This window comes from Cebus imitator, unplaced genomic scaffold, assembly GCF_001604975.1.
Source record: "Cebus imitator isolate Cc_AM_T3 unplaced genomic scaffold, Cebus_imitator-1.0 Scaffold242, whole genome shotgun sequence".
Lineage (NCBI taxonomy): Eukaryota > Metazoa > Chordata > Mammalia > Primates > Cebidae > Cebus > Cebus imitator.
The window spans coordinates 1,122,558-1,132,248 of record NW_016107557.1 but is presented as its reverse complement, the minus strand read 5'-3'; the positions used below and the strand labels follow the sequence as shown (position 1 = coordinate 1,132,248).

Here is a 9,691-nt window from a genome sequence, read left to right as displayed (position 1 = left end):
CCCAACAAATAATTCAAACTTTAAACAGAACATGTGGTTCTTAAGCCTTGCAGGCTGAACTGGACAGAGCAGAGATACTCCCGAGGCAGAATCCGTGACTCAGACCTGAAGTCCCACTATGTGTCCCCAACTTTCCAGGTGAAATGAGGTTAAAGAATGCCAAAGGCAGCTTCCAAAGGGGTGCCAAAGAATGGAGCTGTTTGGAGCCTCAGTGCATTGTGTGTGGCTGTGGGCAATGAGATTCAGGTACTCCTTAGCCCTGCCATTTAATTCACCCCAGAAGACTGAGCTGAGCCCTTCCCTGTAGAGGAAGGGCCCTTGCCTGCGAGGTGTCTGAGGAGCCTAATCCAGTGGGGAGACTGCCTCTCTGCTTTTTCCTGCCTGAGAAGCTGGCTCTGCTGCTGAGTGACCCCACTTTACAAGGCCCTCCCACATCCAAGAGTTCCCTCTCTGCAAAACTTAAAAAAATGTGATATATAATAAAAATGTATATGAAGTTCACTAATCTTAAGCATACAACTACTGAATTTTTATATATGCATATACCCCTGCAACCACACCAGATGAAGACAGATCACTTCCCTCTCCCCTGAAGGCTCTCTTGCCCCTTCCCACCCACTACCATCCAGAGCGACCACCTATCTAATTTCTAACATCATCAGTTAGCTTCTCCTATTTTGGAACATCACACAAAACCATATGTTACTATTCTTTTATGCCTGAATTCTGTCACTCAAATAAGTTTTTGTGACATTTCTCCATGTTGTGTATGCCAGCAGTTTCATGGGTTTAAAAACATTTTATTTTAAGTTCCGGGGTTCATGTGCAGGTTTGTTACACAGGGAAACGTGTGCCATGGTGGATTGCTGCACCTATCAATGCATTTAGCCCGGCATGCAGCAGCTATTTATCCTGATGTTCTCTCCGGTCTCCTCCCCCCGCTCTCCCCTGTCAGGTCACGGTTCCTGATGTTCCCCTCCCTCTGTCCACGTGTTCTCATTGTTCAGCTCTCACTTATAAGTGAGAACATGAGGTGTTTGGTTTTCTGTTCCTGCGTTAGTTTGCTGAGGAAAATGGCAAATTTACAAGAAAAAAATAAATAATCCAATTAAAAGTGGGCAAAGGACATGAGCAGACACTTCTCAAAAGAAGAAACACATGGCTAATAAACATATTTTAAAAAGCCTGATATCACTGCTCATTAGTTTCACGGTTTTTAAACTACTCTGTAATCTTCTATGATTTGAGTGTACCAACATTTATTTATCTTTTATCCACTGACGGACATTTGGGTTGTTTCAGGTTTTTTTTCTTTTGAATTTTAGCGAGCCAGCGTGAAGGCCCTCGTGTGTGCCGTTTGTCCGACATCTGCTCTCAGTCCTCCTGTGCCCTGGTGGGAGGAGAATTGCTGGGATGCAGGTTCTGCTGGCTCCTTGCCCTGGTGAATGTTTACAGTTGTCACTGTTTTCAGTTTCAGCCATTCTAGTGGGTGTACTATTTTGCGAGTTCAGTGCAAACTGAGCGCCTGTTCCCGTGCTTGTTGGCAACTTAAATATCTTCGTCTGTGAGGCACCTTTTCAAGGAATTCTCCTTTTTCTTATGGAGCATGTTCCCGTAAGGAAAGCCAAATTGCTACGTTCTCTACAAACGACCCCTCCCCAGCAGGACGGGGAGATGCACAAGTACACAATCCTGCCTCGGTCAGTGTTTGCCGAGAAACTGGAGCCTCTGGAAGCTGCTTGGGACCAGGGATTTACGATGGGCCACTGTGGCTGGTGAGAAGCTGTGAGAGGCCGTGGCTCTGGGACTGGCGGGACTGCAGGCAAAGTTAGGACATCTGGAACCCACGAGGACAGGGCAGCCCTGCCGTCTCAAGCTCCTTTAACCTCAAGGATGCCCGTGACCTGATGACGAGGCGAGTGCCCTTCTCCACAGGTGCCCTTCTCACACCCCTCACCCAGGGTTGGGGATGCTTCCAGGAGAGGCCCAGTAGGGACAAGAGGACCTCAGGTGAAGGAGGTGCGAGGGCTTCACAGCACCTGGAGCCCCACGCAACAATGCAGAGGAAGACTTGCCTTCCTCCTTCCAAATCTCACACAACTTTCTCTGCGGCCAACTGGACCTGGAACCCAGCAGGAAAGTAATTCTGGGAAGCATGGGACCCGCAGGGCTCAGCTGACACAGTATAAAGTCACCAGAGCCTGTCTTTGTTTGTGAGGAAGTGAAAGGACTGAAGGAAGCTAATACTTATTGAAAAATAAATAAGCATTTATTTATTTACCCTTCGAGCCAGCTACCATGCTCAACACTTAACTCGCTGGCAATTTATACCCCAGTAGGGAGCTGACTGAACCGCGTGTCAGAGAGAAACGGAGAATTCACAGGGGAGGCCTCAGAGGCCACCTCATGCCAGCTGCCATCACTGCAGCCTCAGAGACCCAGAGCTCAGGGGAGACTCACCCCCAGTGTGATGCTCTGTGGGGTGTGGAGGACTTGGGGGGCACCTCTGAAACAGGACAGACAGAGCTGTGGCATAAAGATGAGGCGCACATAAAGATGAGGTCTTTGTAGGGCGAGGGAAACTTTAGGCACTGTAACATTTGTAAGAGATCTGACAGTATGTGTGTCACAGCTTAGGAAGCACTTCATCACTTTTAACTGATATAATGTATGGATACCATACACAAATATGTCTGGATGGATCATCTGTGAGGTCATGCGTTTATTTTTTTCTTGCTGTGTTTTCCCTTTGTCTTTATTCCTCAGCCCCTAAGGAGAGCGTGGGTGCTGTGGCTTTTGCCCAAGGGTAGCCTTGCAGTGAGGTGGAGAGCAGAAGTTGCCTGCAGAACACTTTGCTTTCCATCCTGTGTGATTTTCAACCTAATCCCAAAGAAAGTGAATGAGGAGCAGTGGGGGCTGCAGGATCCTAGGGATGGTTATGCAGATGGCGACATGGCCGGTGTCACAGAAGACCCCATGAGGTAGGAACTATTATTTCCAGTGTACAGCTGGCTGCTGAGGTGTGGCGATGCTGTGTGTTGGGACGAAACGCGCAGATGTCTTCAAGGCTCATGGACAGAGCCCTCCCTCCGGGACTGCTCGTCGTGGATTCTGGTCCTGAGAATCTAGAGCAGGGGCCCCACTTCTCCAGGACCAGAATTACCCACAATGAAGCTTCTCTTTCTCATTTCTTTCTACTTCTCATTTAAATTAAAGAGTACAAGGAATAGGATGAATCATTTTGGATAGATTAAATTTCATCTAAATGTTACACATGAGATCCAAGAAACAAAATTGTATTCTGATTCACATTCAACTTGAGGTCACTTGGCCCTCAAATTCTCTTTTTCTCAACATTTGCTCATGTTTGCCTTTTCTATTTTTGTCTCCTTAGATGACTGACTCACAACCTTCTAGGGACTAAGTGTGGCCAGGGTATAAGTGACATGAGATAAACTGCAAGGTACTGACAGTGAAAAAGAGTTTTTCTCACCGCCCACTCTTCGAAACTAATTCCATTTGATTTCCAACCAATTTTTGTAATATTTAACCTCGATATTGGTTACTTGTCTATGCCAATACTAAGGTGCCATTCATTCCAAAAATCCTTTGAGTTCTTTGTGTCAGGCACTGTTCTGTATACTGGAGTCCAAGTTTTCCACCAATGGAGCAAAACAAAGTCTCCAGTCTCCTGAGCTTCAGTCTGGGCCCTTGGAACTAGCGAATGGTCAGGATGAGGCCAAGACAGAATTGTGTTGCCTTTTACAAAAGAGAGCAAACATACATCCAAGCAACTCGAAGTCTTCCATTGCTATAAGGAGTGTGTGTGTGTCTGGAAGGGTGTGAGAGGGAGCAGCTGAAGTGGAAAACAAACACAGGGAGGACCAAGTAGCAAACACAGGGACAGTTTTCTCCCATATTTTCTAGAAATAGAAATAGAGAGCCAAAGTTCCTAGTTAGAAAGGAGAGAAGACAACGAGAAAGGGCAACTTGAGATTGAGATTCATCACAAATGCTGGAAATTGAGATGATGAGCTTAAAATTCAGCCTTCAATTTAAAGGGGTTAAGTTATACACAAAGAAATTATGCGTAAGCGAAATAGAAGATACTGTTTTGTGATCTTGGAAAAACCTTTCTTCTTCACTGTCCATGGAGTGTTTAGATGGAAAAAGTCATTTCTTTTTCTACAGGCAAGAGCACAGTTTCTCCAACCTCAAAGCATGTGAGTTTTGCATTTGCGGACATTAAATATAAATATACGCTTGTCGGATTAGGATAACCTATGTGAAGCACTTATCAGCTTACTGCTCATTTAAAAAAGTTTATCCAGGCAGCCAGGTTCAAAGTTCCGGCGCTACAAGCTTCTCAATTAGACCAGAACCTGGGCATTCCCAGCTGGAGCGGGCTCGGTGCCCGGCACGGGGCAGATGCTGGCTGGTTTGCTGGCTGAGCTGAAGAACTGATGTCAGCGTTGCTGTAGGTAGGTGGCAGTATGGCATGCTGGTTCAGCTCCCAGCTTTCTATACAGCTAGTTAGGAATTTAAAACCATCTCTTTGTGGTCTGAGGACAAATTACTAAAGCCTTCTAGCCTCAACTTCCTCAGGTGTAAAATGGAGAAGTAATTGCTCCCAGTTATTGTGAGGACTCAATCAGACAATCCATGTAAAGCGCTTAGCACAGAGCTTTCCATGAATGGTATTTATTATTACATCACATATGAGCACTGATGAAAGGCTAGCGGTAATTACCACCATAGCTGAGAGCTGAGGGCTTAAGGGAAGCTGCATTCAGCCAATATTTCACTAAAAAGTTACTGACAAATTAGATGAGACAGAACATAGATTTCAAAAAAGATTCATTTCTCTGATATTACGGAAATACGAGCTGTACAACTTTTTTTTAGGGGGGGCGTGTCGGAGGACAGTGGAAAATGTTCACTCCTTTAATCAGCTGCATCTACGTTAAACCCAGCCTGAAACCCCTGCTTAGTACAGTATTTTGTTGTGTCTGCAGGGGGGTTAATTTTGGCAGAGGGGAACTAATTTTGGTGACTGTAATAAAATTGGGTTAAAATGCCCATATGCTCTGGCAGTAACCAATCCCCATCAAACATGGTAGGGTTGGCTGGGGACAATGCATGTACTTCTGAAGAACAAAATGGCATACTGCCTGCACTCAGGCGGAGGTCAGGTCCGAAACGGTCTTCACAGATGTAGGTCCTTCAAGGAGAAAGGGTCACAGCGCGAAGAATCTACTCGGCTTTCTAGGCAGAAGCCATTTCCTTTAAAGAGGGCAGAATACTAAGGGGGTGACTGGCGGGGTCCGAGGCGCCCTCAGCTCCGCAAGGCTACCGGAGCACTGACCCTACTGTGTCCTGCTGCCCGACTGCTCGTCTTCTAGCAGCCGCCTGAGGTCCCGCGGCCCGCGGTGCACACACAGCCTGCGAAATACTCGGTGCTCGAACGCACCCCCGCCTCTCGAAGACCGCCCCCAGCCTGCGGGGGGCGAGCCGGCCCCTCGCGGCGCCCCTGCTGCGGACTCTGCGCTCGGCTTGGAGTTCCCAGTGCGGCCGGCGGTGGGCGCGCGCCCCGCGAACCCGAGCCCGGGGCGGGAGTACGGCCGGGGGTCCCGCGGCCTCAGCGCCCGCACGCCTCCCCCCTGCCCACCCCTGGCCTCCGGGCCCGCCCCCCGCAGGGGTCAGCGCGGCCTGTGCGCCTGCGACCCCCGAACTCCCGCCACGGCGGCCCCGGTCCCCGCGGCCTGGCCGCGCGCCGGGCCCCCACAGCGGAGCGGGGAGGAGGAGGAGAGACTGGAGGAGTTGGAGACAGACACAGCCGCGGCGCGCAGTCACGGCTGGAGACAGACGGCGGCGGCAGCGGAAGGCGGGACACTCCCCCCTCCGGCGACTGGAGGCGGGACACCTCCCCGGCGGCCGCAGCGCCGCGTCCCCTCTCTCCCCGCGCTGTGGCTGAGGACCGGGCCCGGTGGGACGAGCAGGCGAGTGTGCTGGCCCTGCCTGCTCAGCGCGCCGCCGCGGCCGGCCGGGGATTCCCTGCGAGCCGCAGAGAAGCGCCGCCGCCGCCGCCGCCGCCGCCGCCAGACAGGCTGCGGGTGCCTGGGAAAGTAGAAGCGGGGCGGGGAGCGCGGGGGAGGCCCGGGGGTGAGGTCTGCGGCTCTTAAAGAACCCCGGCGCGCCGCGCTCCCCGCCGGCCTGCCGCGCGCCCCGCACCGCTCCCCGCACCGCACCCCTCCCCTTGGCCGGCAGTGCCGGTGGCCCCGGAGCCGCACTGCGGGCAGTCGCCGTCTCCGCTCCCGGGGGGCAGCCCAGGTGAGTGCGGATCCGAGGTGGCCGCCGTGGTCGCGGCTTCTGGCCCAAGTTCATAGCCACGCTCGGGAGGGAGGGGTGGCCGAGGGGGGCGGGGGACACGGGGACCGGACGCTTTGGGAACTGGACGTCCGCGAGCCTGCGCCGTCGGCTGGGGCAGGAGGGAGCGGCCGGGCGCCGAGCGCGCGAGGTCTGTGAGGCTGCGTCTGGGTGGGCTTGCCGGTGGGCACGGCGGGGTCTGGCGTTGGCCTGCGGGCGGAGGTGCGCCGGTGGAGGGACTTCGCCGACACCCACCTCGCTTTCTATTTCCCGGTGCCCTGGGGCCCCGGGTGTCCCGCGGTTGCAGGACTGAATTCTGCGCCGCCGGGAGGCCAGGATGGGCGCATGGGTGGCAGCCCCAGCTGTCTAGACGCCCTTAGGCCTCGGCGAGCCACGGCGGGCGGGGGCTGGAGGTCAGCGGGAAGCGGGAAGATCCTGCAGGACCTGGCCGGGGAGTTTGAGGGAAGGAGGGGGCGGGCCAAACCCCGCAGCCCCTCAACCCCGCATCCTGCACCGCGCGCTCCTCTGCCCGGCCCCTCGGGCCCGCTGCACCCGGCGTCCCCCCGGGTCCCCCCGCGCGCGTTGACGTCGGTCGCGGGACCGCCCGGAGCTCCTGGCATTGGCTGGGAAGTCGATTGTCTCGGGCGGCTGCTGTTGGACTTAGGCTGGGTCTCCTAGCCCCGGAGGCAGCAGGCGTGTGTTGAATTTCTCTCTGCCCCTCACGGTGGAATAAACAGGAAGCGACGAGCACCGAGCCCGGCCCGGCACTTGCCTTTGTGGAGGGGCCCGCCCTGCACAGCCTTGAGGAGGCTTCCTCGGGACCCCTGCCCGGTGCGCCGCCCCGGGTGGGGCTAGGGGCGCGCCCTGTGAGTACACCGGTGGAAGACAGTGGGCTCGGTTTAGGTTAAGTCGCTATCGTGGCGGAGAGGGCATTTGCTTGTTTTTAAACTTTTTTTTTTTTTTTTTTTTTTTTTTTTTTTTTTTAATTGGAAAAGGAGGAGGTTTCCCAATGAAGTAGAGGTTTTCTGGACGATAGGGACGCATGGTGGGTGGGCGGCACCCAGAGAAGGCACATCCGAGAGCACCCCGTTCTCTGGTCACCTACCTGGAGGGACATCTTGTTGCCAGTCAGGGCAGCTAGAAGCTCTTTAAAGCAAGGAGGGCTTCTTAGCTCTGCCCAGTCACAGTAATGATTGCTGTGTGCCCATGGCCGCCTGAACTAGGGTAATTTTTGTTTTCCCCAAAGAATTTTTTAATTAGCTAGAATTGGGTAATTTTGATTTGCTTCTTTTCTTTTCCTCTGTGTCCTGGTCTATTCCCTTCTCTTTTTCTCTTTTCTAATTATTTTGGCATCTTCCCATCCCTGGACCAGTGCTGCTTCCTAAATGTTAATTACCATTGCAATACATATTTATTGATGGCCTACTGTGTGTTAGGCATTGTGGGATGTGAGGTAAGAGTGGCTGTACAGAATGTGGGTTCTGAGCGCCAGTATCAGTGAGTTATTTGCCGTAGAGGTGGATAGAAATGGAGAGAAGCATTGACTCTCAAAAATAGGGTCCTGGGCTGGTATGGATGTTGGTGCCTTTTCCAAGGGCTAGTGCTGGGAAGCTTTCCTTTAAAAATGGCCTTTTCGGCGGGTTTGGCTAGCCAAGAATGGCGTTCTCCTCTCTGTATCTCCCCTGGAGCCTCAGGACTGAGTATAGAATGACAGAGAAGGTTCTGCAAAGTCTGCACAGAAAGACTGCCATGCATCAAGTCATGTCTGCATTCTGTATATGAGGATTGTCTTTTCTAGTCTTTAACTCGAGGGTATTGTCATCTGTAACTCTGCCTTTCTACTCTGCACAATTCTCCTGGAATATAGTCTTTGTGTTCAGTCAAGGATCATAGCGTCAAATCTAAGTCATTACACAGACAAATGAGGACATCTGAATATTACCCATGTATATTTATTGAATTATATTTGTTTTCCCATCAACCCTTGAAATGTTATCTGATGGCCCGAAAAGCAGTGCTTTTTAAAACAGGGGGCTAACTTCCTCATGATCTTTGAAAGCTTAATTATTTTTAAGAGCTTCACTTTGCTATTGACATTGAACACACTGTTAGGAATTAGGGCTGGGACTGTAAATGCCAGTAAGGGATTTGCTGTAATGGAATTGTAGCTACCTTCCTCCCTTGTCTTAAAAGACCTCTCTAATTTCTTAACATTCTTGTTACCCTTGGAAGAGCTTGCCATTGTTGGCCTTGATCCTGGTTCGTGTAGGTTTGTATTTACATTGGAGAAGACTCTTCCCGGCAGGTTTTTAGGGCTGTCTCTTGAATCCTCTTGGGGGCTTGGTTTGCAAGACCACAATCCTGCAGTGGAACGCAGCCAGTGCCAGCTGCTTATTAAAGGATTTTGTGCCAATTTGTTGGCAGATCATTTGAGACTCCTCCACCCCACCTCACCCCCTTCGGAGTATATACATACATAGACAAATATTTATTTTCCCCCAACTGCTGACAGTGTTCTAAGAATAGTTTTCTTGCCTGGCGTGCAGAGAGCAAGGGCCCGTCTGCAGAGGTGTTTACAGTTTGGGACTGTGCTGTAGTCTTGGTTGACTTAGCAGCCTGGCAGACCAGCCTCACAGCTCCTGGGACGCTGTCTGTTTTTTCTCTGGGCTAACCTCCCTGCCTTATAGGGAAACACAGTCAGAGAAGGGTGACTTTTGCTCCCTATGGGTAATTTCTGGCAGGCAGCCCAGCAGAGACCCCTGAGCTCCTGACCTCTTTGCATGTAGCCAGCATAAAGTCTCCTTGTGGCGGTGTGTGGGAGGGAACTGCTCTACGTCATCACGTAAAATTACAGCCACCTCAGGGCGCTGGGCAGGAATCCTTGCAGTTGTCTACTGGTCCTATCCTTTGGGTAGTCCTTGCCATGTTTCTTCTTGCCTTTCTTCGGAATCTGGGATTATCCATTCTCTTGATGTGTCCTTTCTGTGTAAGAGTTAATAGAGAAAGAAAAAGAAGTTATTGCTCAAGAAGTGATAAAAGAGTGTAAAGGAAGAGCGTATCATTTTAACCTGGAAAAATTTTTGGAAATATTTAACAGAGCCTATAGAGGCATATGGATATTAAATGTGAATAGTGGTAAAATTGCCATGTAGTCCAAAATTATTATTTCCTTTCTTCCCTCTTCTCTGTCTCCTTCCCTCTCCCTCTGTTCCTTCCTTTTTTAGGTCTCAGAAAACAAATATCCTGGAAGCCATTATTTTCTGATGTCAAAGAGACTTTCTGCCTAAATGGACTGTGTTAGTCTGAATTACATCTTGACCTGTAT

General features: G+C 51.2%; 1 protein-coding gene across 8 annotated transcripts in view; it reads left to right on the top strand.

Annotated features, from left to right (window-relative positions):
* The first annotated feature begins 6,084 nt into the window (after positions 1–6,084).
* The window catches only part of LDLRAD4 (low density lipoprotein receptor class A domain containing 4), a 414,465-nt gene continuing 410,858 nt past the window's right edge, over positions 6,085–9,691 (top strand). For 3 of the 8 annotated variants that reach the window (XM_017498500.2, XM_017498496.2, XM_017498499.2), the window contains exon 1: positions 6,731–7,232. The gene's annotated coding sequence lies outside the window, so the exon portion shown is untranslated. Of the gene's footprint in view, positions 6,331–6,499; positions 6,518–6,687; positions 7,233–9,691 lie in introns of those variants that run through there. The other 5 variants (XM_037727854.1, XM_017498497.2, XM_037727855.1 and 2 more) reach the window with 4 other exon arrangements.